The sequence below is a fragment of the Miscanthus floridulus genome, chromosome 3 (genome assembly GCF_019320115.1).
Source record: "Miscanthus floridulus cultivar M001 chromosome 3, ASM1932011v1, whole genome shotgun sequence".
NCBI classification, from domain to species: Eukaryota; Viridiplantae; Streptophyta; class Magnoliopsida; order Poales; family Poaceae; genus Miscanthus; species Miscanthus floridulus.
Window position 1 is genome coordinate 135,325,632 of NC_089582.1, and position 17,920 is coordinate 135,343,551.

Sequence of the window (17,920 nt, forward strand, 5' to 3'; positions counted from 1 at the left end):
AAAAAGGCTGGCGGTGAATGCACCCTAAAAAAATTGTGGGCCTAAAGCAGGTGCATATGTAGGCCCACGGATCAAATCGGATTCTCCAATTAGATTGGTTTGGTTATTGTAGTTGTCTAATAAAATTATCTCTACACAACTAAAACATTCATAACTATTCCGTCCACATGTGCTATACAAAACCGCTCCATGCGATTAGATCAGAAAGGCAACACGCACTCGCTCCATGCGATCAGCTCAATCCCCATAACAGCCGCAGCAAATCAGGAAGACAAAAATCAATATTCCCTTATTTGCCCCATCTAAAAAATACATATGGGTTTCGTCCAACGACAGTTTGGTGTGCGCGCCCGACGTTCCACCCTAACGTAAATACCACACGGTCATCGCCCCTCCATATCGCTCCGCTCGTTCGCCGGTAAAATTCTGTGTCCTACTTGATCCCGTCGCCCCCTTCCAACCCAACGAAAGCGACACAAAAGGAAGCCCGTAGATCACGCCTCCCCTTCCCCTTCCTTTACTTTTCCTTCCTGTATGTATCCACGAATCACGCTGGACAAGGAAACTGATCGTTCATCAGCCAACTTCTCTTCGTAGATACAAGGTCCAACGCTTCGTCCGCAAGGACCTGCCGCTGCTCCACTAGAGACGCGCGGCTCTTCGTCGGAAGGACCTACCACTCAGAGATCCACACCTCCCCGAAGGGAGGAGCCATGGAAGGAGGATAGGGACATTACCGGGAAGCCATGGAGAAGCGGGAGTTCCTGACCTCTTGAATGTTGCCAATGAGGTGTTCTTGCCTGCCTCATGGACCCTATGAAGGGAAAGGTAGACTTTTTCTCGGCTGATAAGCAGGGAGGGGGATGGAGCCATGGCAGCATGCAACAACCTCAGGTGTTGCATCATTGGGCGTCGGCGGTGGGAACAACTTCGAGCTGAACCTAGGTTTCCTCTCTGGAGGGAGGACTCGAGAGAGAGCGAGAATTAAAGCAATACAAGATAGGGAAGAGATGGAGGCGCCGAGGAAGCAGGCGAGCTCACGCAGGAGCAGGTTGCCAAGCAACAGCAGTTCCGGATTTTGATGCCCATCCGCTACATAACAAGAGCAGCAGCCAGTAGAAGGGGAAAGTGGAACGACCGAAGGAGACACAGACGCTAGGCGAGCAGGATAAAAAATTTCATCACGTACGTCACCAGTAGTTGATTCTTTTGGTGCTATTTCTTTTAGTGTTGGCCCTGGTTAGTTCCTCGACTGTATTGCTTCTGATTTTAGTCGATTTATTCATGCATCTAGCGCAGTTGCAGCAAGAACTACTTTTGCTGCTTAGCAGCAGGTCCTTGTGTTTCTCTGAGCTTCTAGCAGCTCTGCCGCTCAAGTGCTTATTTTTCTATTGTATCATCAAGCGATTCATTAGCTTTTCATCAATTCAGTGTAGGATGAGGAGGACGCGAGTGTAGGTGTACCAGTTCTGATGCTTCTTTTCAGCATGCAGGTGAAGCGTGACTAACAACGTTAGTTTTTTAAAAAAACAATGTTGGTTATTTTTTAGGCCTAAAGATTCATGAAAGCTATAAGCATGTGCGTCATAGGCAAAATTTATATCGTCCGTATAACTAAAACATTCATATGCATCAAGTGGTTCCATTCAACTCTTATAACCTAATGCATCAATCATAAGTACTTAAGTAAACATTTGTAAATTACTGGAAGACTTAGAATGCTCTGGGGCTTGTCTCGCAGAAAGGAAGTAGGGCGATGGTCAGGACACTCTGGAAGCTCTTCAAGATTCGGTTCCACGCCTTCGGGAGCTGCGGCTTGCGGATTCTCCTGCTGGTCCCCTTCCTCTGCTTCTTCGAATTCTAGCAACGTTATCTCTTCCTCCGATCCTAGATGCATGAATATGGCATAAGTATTACGAATGCATATATGTTAACAAGTGCATCATATTTATTGAGTAGGTGCATATCTCTTCTCGATTATTTAATTATCTACTTCCATAATGCATCGATTATACCACAAAATAGCAGTTACTTGTTTCACTCATAATTGGAGTTCTACTAATCCAAATCCAGTGATCCTAGACTTTCTGGAAAGCTTATCAAATTTTCTACAACTTTGTTATTAACCATTTTTACAGTACACATCATTTTCAACATGCAACTCATCAAACTCCCGAATCTATCCGAAAACTATTCAATATGCAATACAAAGTAACAATACTTCTACTTCATGTAATCAGTCAAAATTTGACAACATAAAATCTACCAACAGTTTATGCATACCAAATACATTTAAGATAATATAATGGTGAAGCCCAAACTATTTATTTAAATGCCTTTATTATTTTAGTGAGATATTTAGGTTAAATAATAAACATATACCAAATGTACTTCATAAATTCTCAAAAGTTTACAGTGCCTTGCTAATGCTATCAAAGGACTACTATAAAAATTTCATATCATTTTACCAAGTAGAACATCCTATACAAAAATGACGAGGCAGCAATGCTTGAAATAGCATAATTAGAAAATCCTATTGAAAAGTGTCAAGCAACAGATTTCCTATTTTTCTTAGCATCCATATACTACTAGGATAACCTCCAACAAATTTCATGAGTATTGGATTCCTAAATAATTTATAAAAAATTACACAAGGATCTCCTAATTATAAAAGAAAAATCTATAACTATAAATCTATGCATGCACTCATCTTCAAATTTTTACCAGAGCTCATATATGCTATGACTAGCTACCACAAAATTTTCATATTTTTTGGAGCACAAGAACTCTAGATATAAAATAAACAAATTTGAATGCATTCAAAAGCACATTTCAAATCTCTATTTAAATCTCCAAAAAATTCTACTGTAAATGTCAAGAACATATTTTTCCTAAATACTACACTTCCTAAGGAACTCTAACAAATTTATTTCACAATTTTTGAAGCTACCAAACTGAAGATACAAAAATTACAAAACATATGAAATCTGCATTCAAAATGAACTAGCTTTAATACATGGAGTCGCTGACCGGTGGGACCCGCTGGTCAGCAGGGCCCGCCTGTCAGTGAAACCAAAACAGAGCCGGCGATGCTGAGCAAGCTCGCGCGGCCATGGCTCGTCGACGGCGAGTCCACCGGCGGTGACGTCTTCACGACATGACCCCCACTATCTCCCGGACCTATTGACCTATTTGACCGAGCCTATCGTCGGAGCTAAACACGGTGGCGGCATTCATGGCGGCACAGCGGAGCCGGACAACGGCGCTACGCCGGTGGAGGCCACGGCGAAGCACTAAAAGGCGCGGACGAGCTTCCATGGGCTCAGGCGAACCTAACACACACGGTTGCACGGCCGAGGGTGGAGGGAGGTGCCCCAGCCATGGTGACGGGCGCGGCGGGGATGCTCCGGTGAGCTTGCGCATGGCGCTGTTGCTTACCAAGTGCGGTCAGCGAGCGCGGGTGGAGGCGGTGAGTCATTGGAGCTCTGGTGGAGGCGTTGCAGTGGTGGAGAAGCGACGAGGGCGAGCTGGCGTTGGCTATGGTGACGGCGGCGCTGCGAGAGCTCGGCGGCGTTGCCTGGTTCCGCGGCAAGAGCAAGGGAGGGCGCTGGAAAGGGAGAGAGCTGGCGGGAGCGAGTGGAAATGGAGCGGGCGCACGCAGGGTGATAATGGCCGGCTCAGGCCTAGCGCTGCTCGGCGGATCAGAGCAGCGGCGACGCGCGGCCTTCGTCGCGTCCACGCGGTGTTCGCGTTCTGGCGCCGATCGGCCACCGAGCGCTGGTTTAGTTTGTCAGTCGTCCACGAAGCCGAGCCTGACAGCGGGTTTTGCAATCGAAATAACTCCCTATGCAAAGTGATTCAGTGAATTCTTTCAGAACAAAAGTCGTAGTCCTAAGTACCATCTCCAAATGTTGTTCAATGATCTCATGCTAATTCGCAACATAAACTGAGTTATATCGCACCAAAGGTCGGGCTGACAGCACTGTCAGGGCATGACTTAGAACAAAAATGGCTAAGTGTTGCAAATGTTGATTTTTCTGATTTTTGTGATCCAATTTCACACATGCTAGGAGCTGAATCAGTTAGTGCCCCAAAAATAAAAGTTGTTCCTTATGTCAAATACTACAACTTTGCTTCAGTGATCTCCTCCATGCAAAGTTTCTAACACCTAGTTCAAACTTGGTCAAACAAGCTACATTCAAAGGATGGTACATACTTGAACTATGACATAATGATCTAATTAGCCCTAGTCATAAATACCAAAGTTGTTCATGATGATATACTAAACATGTTTAAGCTATTTGCAAGGTCACACAATCATCTACATGTTTACACTCATGATCATATGCACATACACATGGGAACATAAAATAATAAGAATGTTGCATATGTTTCAATCAAATGTTTCAAGTGTCAAAGCTTATATATGAATGCTTTATGATCATGCTCATGCTATGCAAGGCTAACACCCGAGGTGTTACATACAAGAAGCAAATTGATCAAGGGGAGTGTTGAGAATTATTATTTAGTGATCAATTAGGGATTAATCTAAGAGGTGTCTTTTCACCCCTCTCTCTCTCTCTTTTACACTTGTAACCGTCCACATGGGCCATATATATATATATATATATATATATATATATATATATATATATATATATATATATATATATATATATATATATATATATATATACACACACTGTTTATTGGGAATACAACGGAGAATCATTTGCATCACTCGATCTCTCTCGTTCTCTATTTCCTAATAGTTGCCTCATCTTAGTTCTTACTTCAAGCTCCACTAATGATCTTGAGTGCCATGGTACATGTTTAAATGACCGTTTACGTCATTGTCGTAATTCATATTACAATCTAGAACTAAAATACTTTTAATAAAATACACAATAAGAGTTTTTACTAAAATGTACAATAAGCACAAGAAATTTCTGCTTGACCCACGGATAAAAAAAATGTTGCAACTAATAAAATCAAAATTCAAAAGTTAAAATATAGATTCATGATAGATGTCACCAGATACGGTATGCAAGAAGACCTGCCATATTTTGAACTAATAACCATTGAAAATACAAGATGTGCGATGGCGAGAGGGAAAACTCTGTGGATATGGGAGTAGTTGATAAGTTTACTACAATTGAATAGAGCTTATAAAGTACGGTACGGGTATGTATGTGTATATCCATTACACCTAAAAAATATCTACTGTCATCGTCGGACGTCTTGCGTCGTTGCCTCGCTCGCCCATGCCCGCACTACACGAATCCGTTACTGGTTTTTGGCTGGAGAAAGACTTGAAATTAATTTGAAAATAGTTCAGGGTTTCCAATACAAAAATGTTTATTATATTTTTATTAATTACATAATTATATTAATTAAAAAATTGAAACCAAGTTTGTTACGTTGCTCACCTGGCCAAAAAAAAAACAGTTTAGGGTGCCCAATACAAATATGTTTATTATATTTTTATTAATTATATAAGTATATTAATTAATAAAATTAAACCAATTTTATTAGGTTTCTATAAACTAGATCTACACGCGATAAAAGTGATAAACATCACCAAATATGGTTTGTATTTTCAATGTAATTAGATTAAAAAATTGAACCAATTTTGTTAGGTTTCTGATCTATACACGATATAAGTGATAACTAGATCTATACACGATATAAGTGATAAACATCACGAAATATGCTTTATATTTTCAAGTTTCTATAAATTAGATCTACATGTGATAAACATCACGAAATATGCTTTTTACTTTAAATGTAATTAGATTTGCAGAATTCTTAATATGTTTGTTTAAACCACAACCACGCATGTCGACGTAGACGTGGATAAAAATTCGTTGCCCCTGCAACGCACGGGCATATATCTAGTTGTATTAAAAAGAACAAACAAATTAGAGTAACAATTATTTTTTATTAGTCGTATATATTTCTATATCTTATTAGGATCTAATCTGTGTATGAGTATAGCTGTATAGGTTGATATAGACTAGTATAGTAAAGTAGATATACGACGTAGATCGCTTCATGAGTCCACTATTTTCTGGCCCAATCGAAGACTAGTTGGCAGATTCGCGTTGAATTTTATCGGACTTTTTGGAGCTGCAAATTATTGCTCGAGACTGATGACTTGTATGGCATCCATTCATAGCGATCCGTAAAATTTCGCGGAGGCAGAGGCGCAGAGCGAATGGACGATTTGCCAGGGCTGTCAGCCGTGCACGTCACCCCGAGCCTTTGTTTTTATTTATTACGTGCCCCGGTGAAACTGCAGATTTGTACCGCCGAATGTCGTGGAGGAGTCGTGGAAATCGATCGGGACCAGGTGCGCTGCACGGTAAGAAAATAATGGCGCATGCACTGACCGGCGGACAGGCGGATAGCGATGTGCGAACGGGATCGTACCAGCTCCTCCGCCGTGTAAGTATAGCTATACTATATGTAGGTATTCCCAGCGTTTTAGAGAAGATGTAATTTTAGACATATTTCAAGTTAAATTACCTTAATTTTAATAATATTTATAGAAAATAGTACCCCCTCTACAAAAAAGAACACAATTCTAAATTTTGGATAAGTCATTTTTTCAAAGTTTGATCAAATATATTGAAAAATATCAATATATGTTTCTTATTGGATTTGCTATGAAAATATATATGTCTCTTATAATCAATGTCATAATACTTATTTGCTATCATAAATGTTAGTAATCTTTTACATAAATTTATTTAAATTTATAAAAACTATTTAACTTGTGAGAATGGCATCTATTTGGACGGAGAGTGTCAGACACAGTCACACAGCCGACCGATTGCGGCAAGTGTCAGACAGCGTTTCGTCGCCTTCGCTGCGAGGCTGCATTGACCGAGCCAACCTCGCCCAGTCGCCCTCGCGTGCCTCCACTCCACAGTGGTCCAGGGACCAGCATAGGTACTGTACTCCTTCTATAATGACAATTTTACATAAATCCTTCTATGATGATTTGGGAACGACGAATCTGATTTTGGTCATTGAATAAGGTTAATCAATGACAATTTTACATGGATCGTCATGGATGCTTGTTGTGGGTGTCAACCCCTTTGTACAACCATGACGAATCTGAAAAATTCATCATTTAAATGCACAAGTGAAACTATAGAGTTTCACCGTTCAGGGCCCACCTGTTAGATAATCTTTTTCGTCACAAATGTGGGATTTATATAAAAAAAATATGCGGTGCCTGTGAATCAAACCCAGCCCCTGCTAGCTCAGCACCGAGTTGGCTTACCATCAGAATACAAGTTTGGACATGTTAAGAGATGAGAACATTATTTTCTTATTAGAATTTTGCAACAAATGTGACGCTACAAAGATGACGAACATAATTTTTTCATAGATATGTTTCCATGACGTTATTGGTCTTTGCTATGACAAAAGTGAATCATCTTAGAATTGGACTTTTTTTAGCAGTGACTATAGCCTATAGGTACTGGGATCACAGGATCAGACAGATTCGCAGCACGAGTATTCAGCCATCCGTTCTTGGGCAAGGAGATGGAGATGTCATGTGTGCGGAGCGGAGAGAGAAGGCTACCCTTGGCTATCGCCTATCGGTCAAGCGCAAGCGCGTCGAGGTGGTTCGCTGCACTGCACTGCTGCACCCCGTCACGCGCGTAGACTTGGGCGACCTCCGCGGCATGATGATGGGGGACCAACCAAAAGCGTCGCTCTCGATCGGCCGCCGTCCCCGTCGCGCGATTCCGTTGCTTGGCCGCAGTTGCTCCAGCAGCTGCAGCTCCATCGGTGAACTGCTCGCATGTGGTAGCTGGTAGCTAATAATGCCACCGCGGCGGGTCCCTGTCGCAGTCGGCGAGTCCCCGACGAGGCGACGAGTCCCCTTCCGCCTTCCGGAAAGAGGCGCTCCGTCCCCGGGGGCCGGGGTCTCTGACTCCCAGCCAGGAACGCGCAGTCGCCCGCGAGAGGCACACGGCCAAACAGGGATAGGGGTGGGGATGGGCGTCTAGCTCCGCTCGCCACTCGGGTCTGTTTAGTTTCTCTCTAAAACGCTAATTTTTTTAAGATTTTTCGTCACATCAAATCTTTAACGCATGTATAAAGTATTAAATATAAATAAAAAATAAAACTAATTATACTTATTTGATACTATGAGCCTGTTCGTTTGGAGAAATTCTGGAGAAATTTGGATGGTTTTGAGGAGTGCTGGAGGAATTTATGAGAGAAAAATACTGTTTCGGATGAAAAAAGAAGTAGATTAAGCCGGGTCTAGGTTGAATAAAATTAAAAAATAAATTAGGACAACTCTGTTTGAAACCAGTGCACGCAGACATGTGGGAAAAAAAGGCCGAGCGAAGATCGAGCACACAATTTTTGTACCGTTTCTGTGACAGGTACCCAGGAAGGTCTTATGATGAAATGGTTTTTTTATGTGTGAAAGCCGCCATAAATTAGTAGTGATGGGACCAATGCAACAAGTAGGTCAGGCAAGTGACTAGTCATAGTAGTCAACAGACAGCGTACTACAAGTTAACAGATGATGCCGCCCATCGCCGACTGCTTGTTACATTTTCGATTGCGGTGATTAACAAAGTGCCCCTAAAATTGCTAGCTAGTAGCTTCTAGTTTGTCCATTTGATATAATGAACTAGACGGCTGCACCGGCGCCTATGTATACATGGTTGAAATCAGGGCCTGAAGAGATGAAAACAAATGGTGAAAAAGACCATGCTGAGAGGAATTTGTGTCGTTTTCACGACAGGATGGTCTTGGAGGAAATCAGTTTTTCAGGAAAGCCGCCATAAATTAGTATTGTTCTGATGTAAAGTTTACAGTGCCTGCCGCCAGCCCGTATGCTTGTTTGCATATCCATTGTCGTGATCGACCTCACCTCACTGCATTAGTTGACAATTACTTCATCCGTTGCAAAAATATACTTATGTTTTATCTTCGAGTCATGTGTGATACCTCATTGGGAATCCCGTGGGTGACACAAAATTTACTTGCCGGTGATACGAAACACCAACAATAGTCAAATTTACTTGCCAGCGATATGAAACACCAACAATAGTCGCTATGTCTTGAAATATAATAGATTTTTGGTTATCCTGAAATATAATGCATTTCTATTATTCTAAATCAAACCATCCTAAGTTTCACCAAATTTATAGAGAAAAGTATTAGCATCTATCAGATCAAAGAGATAAATTATAAAAATAGGTTTCATAATATATCTAAGGAAGCTCATTAGATACAGTAAATGTTACAGTAATAATTGTTATAAATTTGATCAATCTTAGAATAGTAGTTTAACTTATGACAACCGGATATCCTTCTATTTTTCGGGAAGGAAGGATAGAAATCCATATTTGTCCATGTCCGATTTCTCCTCCCATTGGTTACAGTCAAATTGGGCTTTTGCATAGACGATACTTACCTTTAAAAATACATACAAGACACAATTTTGATCCTATATGGCCTGCAACGCTACACTGTGCTCATCAATTTAATATTATAACCTCCATGGCCATAAAATTGGCATTATGCTAAGCACTTTCAAATATAAATCCAGTGATATTAAACTTATAGTATAATCCACAGGTTCGTAAACTAATTGTTAATCAAAAGATTAGAAAGTTGATATCAAAATTGTATAGTATAATCTATATATTCTTAGATTAAATGTTAATCAAAAGATTAAAAAGCTTGAATCTTGAGTCGCACGTACCTTAAAAAGGGGGTAAGGATAAAAGGAAGGAGCAATAACGAACACAAATGTGGCCAGAGCACTTGTTGATTTGCACTCGCCGATTTCCGCATTGTCTTCAGTTCCAAGTTCAAATCCTGCAGCCTGCAGGCATACCTTCCACGTTTCCTCAAACAATGTTACTGCAATTTTGTACAAGCACCGCCTTTCCCAACATGGATATTGTAGATAACCAAAGCTCAAGCCTTAAGGACAGTAGCGAATGAGTGCTTCAGGTTCAAAGTTTTGATCCAAAATAAACCTAGGATTCTGAATTATCTACTTCATCTGAATGAAAAGGGCTATAAACTCTACGATAACCAAAGAGCAAAAAAATTCAGCTGACACGGCCATGCCCACTGGAATACCAACGGTTCAGAACAAATTTCAGCGCATTCTGTGCACCATTTCCTCATGTGGGAATTTTACATACTGGCCAGTTAAATCATAAAAGCTCACCAGTGATGCATAACAAACCAATGTAAAGTCCCAACTCTGTTAATATTGATCATGATTGTGGTTTCTTGGCAAACCGCTGCAAGCCTTTTGGGAGTTAGACATCTTCGCCTATCAGCTGTTTGTTGTCAGGTCGCCCAACGATCTCCTTGGATTGCTCTAGGAAGGGCCTCTTGGATTTGAAAACATCTTCCTCTTTCTTCTTGGCCCACTTGCTAGGTTTGCTCCTACCCTTGGTCTTCTTTTTGCGCTCAATGTTCTTGGCGGCTTCAATGGCATCTTCCATTTCTTCCTCAATCTCCTTACTGGTCTTCTTCTCTTTATTCTTTGGAGCTCTTACAGTGGCTATCATGTTCGGGTTGAGCATGATAGTCTCCGGCGGGAGTTTATTGAGGAAAGCATGCACCTCCTCATCACGCTCATGCTTGGTAGTTTACATGGGGTTGTCAACAAGTTCAGCTCACCAGATCCTGGAACAAGGATGGAAGAAAAGCCCATCGAGTGCCCAAACCCTAGAATATCTCCATACGGGTGGAACGAAACCTTCCCGACTTGATAGCCCTTCATTATTTTGTGTTTCATGTAAAGTTTATAATCATTCCCACCAGAATCCCTGTATATCTCTACCTGAGATCCATTACTGCAGGCCAACAGCCCCTTCTAGCTAAAATCCAAGGACTGAGCACGCTGTGGCCTGTGGATAAAAATGTATAACCTCATACTTCCTCAGGTCCCAGATCTTTATCTTCCTGTCAACACCTGTTGTTGCCATAAGGTGGCCGCCCCTGTCAAATGCAACAGCAGTCACCGGGCCATGATGACACAGCATAGTAACAAGGGGTTTCACGCTGGTTGGCTTCCACATGGCAACTTTAGCATGCCCAAGGGCAATGACAGCATTGTATGGATTGGCCCGCATATATCGGTACAGCCCAGACCAGTCCTGTAATTTGCAACCATTTCACCAGTGCTCACATCTTGGTAGTGGAGCTGCCCAAAGCTGTTTATCGATGCCAAGAGGAATTGTTTAGACATAAATTGGAGTTCCAATGCTTTTCCATGTTCCTGCCAACATAGAAGTGATCAGGCTCACAAAAGAAAACATCTTCAGAGTTTAGGACGTCTATGCACCAAGGACAGGTTGACTGATAAACACCTCTCAAAATCTACGTTGCTAAACTGTTGCGATACTGATTGGCACACAGTATTATACTCCAAAGAAATTTAGTACAATAAGTTCATTTAAATGCCCAGTGGGATATAAAAGGAGAACAAAAAGGTACTAAATTGATCAAGTGACAGATGATCTCCTGGATGCAGAGCATTTGATGACTGAACGGTGAAGTATGTCTTATTGATCATTTAACATTTGCAAACTTTTATTTTCAGTATTGCTGAAAAATTATATGTTCTTGGAAAATACCAATGTTATTGAGACTCAGTCACATGTGGCTAAGGTCCACTTTCAGTTTGACATGTAGTGCAGTTTTCATGGATGCAAACAAAGAGAATATAATACTTTTTTCTACAATTTTCCTAAAAGCATGAACAGTACAGCAACACAGAAGTATCAATAACTCCTATATTCACCAAGAGAAAAGACATTGCAATCATGCTTACCTTCAGACAGTGAATTTCTGTACCATGTCGATTATATATGTATAGGGTTACCTGTTTCAAAAATATTCCATGAGTAACTACGAAATGTTAATAGTACACAGGAAACAGAGACCAACAGCCATATCCAACTGCCTTGAAGAATAAAGCATCAACTACAAGCATATACAATTTTGCTTGATCTAGCCTAGTATAAACATTTAAAACTATAGAATAATCCAATGGCTTAGTACAGCAGTGACGAACAGTTCCAGACAAGAATTCAAAGTAGTCAAATCTCAGACCTCAAATGGCAACTCTCAGCTGCTCCTACCTCACGTTATCAAGATTCCGATTATGACTAGAAGTTCAATGGGCTGCCAGAAATAGGCTTATTGTTCACATAAATGCAGGTTGCATGGAATAGTATAACTTCAGGATTTATTTTTTGAAAGGATAACTTCAGGATATTTCTATGAGGAACATGCAACAACTTGGAAATAATATTATGACCTGGTTGATCAAAAAATCTCACAAAAATTTGGCAACGTGTTCTCATTTATGAGATCCTGAGCAGAGATTGATATCAATTTTAATATTCCTTCATTTCATATTTTTCAAACCAACAGTTAATACTTAATACATGTTAAATATTTTATGAACAATGATGACATAGTACATAGTTCAAAGTAAAAAATATACGTTTTTGAGCGATTGCATACAACTGCTCATTGTGTAAATATGTCACATCGTGAACAGTTCCCTCACCTAAAGAAATAAAAAACAAACCAGATAAGTGTAATATCCATGAATGCTTGTTGTGATTATTAAAACTGGGAGAAAGTGGCAAAAAAGAGCATGGGTGATGGTGGAAATATTTTGACAGAAATTGAAAGATACATCACCATTGGTGCAGGGCCACCAACATTGTTCAAAATGGAGTTCATCTTAGTAAACATGGACCATAAACACAAAAAGACAGGAATAGCCTCCTGCTATTCTAAGAAAATGACAAGCCTGGAGTACAATAATCAGGTTGGTTTACATTTAGCTGCCACAATTCAAAGCATATGAAATAGGAAAAAATACATTATCAGAGTTAAGTTATTAATTGCATTAAATGTAGAACTTCCATCTTGATAGCAGTTAAAAGTTGCCACATAATTTTTTTAAGTGTTCATGCTACCCCGCGGACATGATCGAACAAGTTGGTGCTTACTAGGCTACCTGTGTGGCAAAGGGGAGCTTGATCAACACAATTTTTGCAACCAAACCCTTGAGACTTACATATGACTCAGCCTCCATATCCATCCATTCCCCTCCCTCCTCCCGGAGGTGCCACCATATAGGGATATTTGGAAATCAAGTGGATGAAATGAACCCCACACACTAATGACGCGCCTATGGATCCATGGTAGGAGGTGACTAGACCCATCTGTGCGAGCAAGGTACCAAAGGGCGCTAGGCAGGCACCAGGCGACTGCCTAGTGCCAAGGCCCAAGGGTACCTAAGTGGAGATTAAACACAATTATAAATGTTTTTTTCTTTTTTGCCAGGATGTCCTTGAGTGCATCACTACATCACAAATTTAGACCATCCTTGATAATAGGCCCAGCAGGACAGCAGTGGTATCTCCCTTGGCCCAGAAAACATTGATTACTGATCCTACAGCCAAACCTTATGCCCTCCCATACTATTCTCCTCCTGTCTCTCTTGCAGTATGCACACGTCGCCTCCGGTGCCGCACCTCTTTCCTCTTCCCAGCGATGCACACTTGCACCACAATGCCAGCCACAATTTGCATGTCGTAAGGTCTCGCATCACTGGCCTCAGGTGGCCCGGCCTCGTGATAGCATGCGCTAGGGAGGGCTTGCATGGGGCGGTGCTGTGCCGGCGGCAACACAAGGAGCACAAGCTTGAGATTCCTCTCGCAATCAGCAGCGAGACAGCAAGAATATGATGGCAACAACTGCAGTGCAAGACCTTTGGCCAGCCAACCTGTGCTCTTGACAGTCTGCCTCGCTCCCAATTTTCCTCGCTTCCATGCCACTTGCCCGCTAGGCTGCATTTAATTAGACACATGTGGCTTAGGTGATACACCAAGGTTCCTTATGCTTAAGCGCACCTGGGTGAGTGCTTAATAGCGTTTTTTCAAACACTGTGTGCAAGTAGGCCAGCATGTCTAGTTTTGGCATGTAGAGGATGGCATAAAGAAATTCCCACAAATTTGAGTAACTTTCGAGATCCTTGATCTGGTTGCAACCATCTTGCAAGTTCTCATGTACATGCCTATATGCCATCTTCCTCGTCATTCATCAATGAGGATAGCATTAAAAAAATAGCCATTTCTATCATACTTTTATCTTTCACTCCTACCACTCATTATTGTTTTAGCCTTCTCTAGCATCTAGTTCCTATACTTACAGAAAAAACAACTCCAGTGTAACAGAACTAGAAGCTGGCATACACAAGGGTAAGTGGAGTAAACCCGTGTGGATGAAAATTCTTCAATGGTAAAAAGAACTTACCTCATAAGATTTACCAGGTAAGATCATATCAAATGGTTTTCTTGAACTCAAAAGATCCACCTCCTTCAATATATCCCTTTGTGAAAATCTCTGTCTCCTCCAAATGATCAGGCTCTAAAAGACCTTCATTAGTAGACATAAGCCACTGCAAAACCGAGTAACAGAAAACAGACAAGGACAAATCTTCAAAATGAACAATGGCTTTTTTCTCATATGCGCAGGAGATCGGCGTGTTAACAATAGCTAATTCAAGAGCATAATCATCATGAACGAAGGTTATGAGAATCGCGAGTCAAACTAAGGAATCTAATCTAAAAGATAAACATATTTAAGTTTTTTTGACAAGTCACCAGGGGGGACGACAGTCCCCACCTGAATATATTTCCACAGATACCTGCAAAGCCGGGAATGAAAGGTTACAAGACGGGCCGACGGGGCAAACCCAGAGGTACATAGAAGCGGCGAGACAGGAACGCCAACACAAACACCAACAAAGCAATAGAGCCCCTCATACTGTCTTCAAAAAGGTAGGCATACCGTTTCACAAATTGCTACTTCTACTTCCTCCTATCACAAATACAAGTCCATCTAGGTTTGCCTTTGAGCCAAACTTTTTTATATCTTCAACTATCAATATCTAAAAATATTTATATAGATTGAAAGGACAAGTTTGGCATCATTATATTTATTATGAAAACTACTCTCATACTTTTTATTTAAGACAATATACTTTTATAGATATTGCTAGACAAAGTGACATATTAGAGACCCGCATCGATGTCCCAGTTCTGCTCAGAGGACGGGCTAGGAGCTGATCTAAGATAACAAAGTTCTGCTCCAAAGCAAGTATGTTTCAACTCAGCAATTGTACTTTCAGTAAGCCAATATGCATAAAACACAACATACAAATCTCCCTGAGGCTTTGTCCTTTTTGCCAGTAATGTTCCAGTAACTCATATAATGCTTAAAATGCTAACCTGCACTTCATCAGTTCATCCAAACAGGATTCCCTTGGAGTCAATACAGCTAAACATCAATTCTGTGGTACAATAACATACACAAACAATAACCAATCACAGGTTTTTAATATCAGATTTTCTTGTTTCATCCACCTAATGTTCACAATTACACCTAAGATTTTTCTAGCGAGACACCCAACTTGTTTTGCGATCCAAATTCAGAACAATGCAATGAAATGAGAGATGACTGTTTCAGTCTGTGCAGCAGTTTTTTTTAAAGATCCGACAAAGCCGGCTTATATTAATAAGAAGGAAGCAGATACATGCACCAGAGGCTCAATACAACTTAAACAACTCGCTCGGTGAGGATTACCGACCAAGGTGAGAAAAACCTAAGGGATTACTCGCAACCAAGGAAACAACATAGAACCAAGAGAAAAAGGGCTACATCCTATTACTCATCTTCTTTCTCAACTTCTTCAGCCACAGTAACATTGCCCCTCCTGGATGAACCATTGCGCGCGTGAGCCAGAGCGGTAAGGGCCGCTACCACATTTGGAGGAGGCGACCCCTTGTACCTCTCTAGGAACAGCTTAAAAATAGCCTCATCTCCAGGGTCGAGCATTTCAATTTGCTGGGCTAAACGGTGTTGTGCAGCAGCTTTTGCAGTAGCTTCTCTTTTACAGTGAGCTGGCCTTTCTAATTCTTGTCCCACAGCGCCTACAAAACCATTCCAGAACCAAACTAGTCAATGGTCAGTTTCAAGAGGAACTATCAGTAGCATAGCTGGCCAGCATATTCATCCTAAGTAGAATGATTAACACTTGCAACTCGTTTGCAAAAGCACAATAATGGATTACCTCCATCCTCCAAGTCAGCACCCTTCCCCCGTGAATACTTGCACCCTGTTCGCTGGTTGGATTCAGCCAGGCTTATTCAACCAGGTAACAGTGTTTTCCTCAAAAAAAAAAAACCAGCACCAGCCAGCCCAAATCAGCACCAGCAACCAGCAGACACGCCGTTGACCTCCTTCATCTCCAGCTCGTGGTCCTCCTTCATCTCCAGCTCGTGGTCAGGGGCGGGCCCAGTAAATGACATGGTACGCCCAATAACTTTTGAAAAAAAAAATGAAATAGATTAGGTTAGGGTTCGGGTGCTCGGTTTCGCACGACACAGCAGGAAGGGAAGAGGAGGGGTGCTCATACCTGGTGGTTTTTGGTTGCCGGCGAAGGTCCCGACGAAGACCTGGAGAAGGAGCCTACGAGGCTCACGTGGCGTAGAGCGGCGGCGGCGGTCGCCTAGTAGCGCCACGAGAATGCGCACGCGTGAAAGGTGGACGGGAGAGAAAAAAGGCTGGCGGTGAATGCACCCTAAAAAATTGTGGGCCTAAAGCAGGTGAATATGTAGGCCCACGGATCAAATCGGATTCTCCAATTAGATTGGTTTGGTTATTGTAGTTGTCTAATAAAATTATCTCTACACAACTAAAACATTCATAACTATTCCGTCCACATGTGCTATACAAAACCGCTCCATGCGATTAGATCAGAAAGGCAACGCGCACTCACTCCATGCGATCAGCAATCCCCATAACAGCCGCAGCAAATCAGGAAGGCAAAAATCAATATTCCCTTATTTGCTCCATCTAAAAAATACATATGGGTTTCGTCCAACGACAGTTTGGTGTGCGCGCCCGACGTTCCACCCTGACGTAAATACCACACGGTCATCGCCCCTCCATATCGCTCCGCTCGTTCGCCGGTAAAATTCCGTGTCCTACTTGATCCCGTCGCCCCCTTCCAACCCAACGAAAGCGACACAAAAGGAAGCCCGTAGATCACGCCTCCCCTTCCCCTTCCTTTACTTTTCCTTCCTGTATGTATCCACGAATCACGCTGGACAAGGAAACTGATCGTTCATCAACCAACTTCTCTTCGTAGATACGAGGTCCAACGCTTCGTCTGCAAGGACCTGCCGCTGCTCCACTAGAGACGCGTGGCTCTTTGTCGGAAGGACCTACCGCTCAGAGATCCGCACCTCCCCGAAGGGAGGAGCCACGGAAGGAGGATAGGGACATTACCGGGAAGCCATGGAGAAGCGGGAGTTCCTGACCTCTTGAACGTCGCCGATGAGGTGTTCTTGCCTGCCTCATGGACCCTATGAAGGGAAAGGTGGACTTTTTCTCGACTGATAAGCAGGGAGGGGGATGGAGCCATGGCAGCATGCAACAACCTCAGGTGTTGCATCATTGGGCATCGGCGGTGGGAACAACTTCGAGCTGAACCTAGGTTTCCTCTCTGGAGGGAGGACTCGGGAGAGAGCGAGAATTAAAGCAATACAAGATAGGAAAGAGATGGAGGCGTCGAGGAAGCAGGTGAGCTCACGCAGGAGCAGGTTGCTAAGCAGCAGCAATTCCGGATTTTGATGCCCATCCGCTACATAACAAGAGCAGCAACCAGCAGAAGGGGAAAGTGGAACGACGACACAGACGCCAGGCGAGCAGGATAAAAAATTTCATCACGTACGTCACCAGCAGTTGATTCTTTTGGTGCTATTTCTTTTAGTGTTGGCCCTGGTTAGTTCCTCGACTGTATTGCTTCTGATTTTAGTCGATTTAT

General features: G+C 42.1%; 1 long non-coding RNA gene and 1 pseudogene across 1 annotated transcript; both read right to left on the reverse strand.

The window, feature by feature from the left end:
- Positions 1-10,247: 10,247 nt before the first annotated feature.
- Positions 10,248-14,115, reverse strand: LOC136544494 (probable U3 small nucleolar RNA-associated protein 7; annotated as a pseudogene).
- A 1,443-nt stretch (positions 14,116-15,558) lies between these two features.
- On the reverse strand, positions 15,559-16,657 carry LOC136547066 (uncharacterized). The gene is made up of 3 exons (XR_010781473.1): positions 16,508-16,657; positions 16,163-16,414; positions 15,559-16,022 (listed from the first exon to the last, which is right to left on the reverse strand). It is a non-coding gene; the product is annotated as an uncharacterized lncRNA (long non-coding RNA).
- Positions 16,658-17,920: the final 1,263 nt, after the last annotated feature.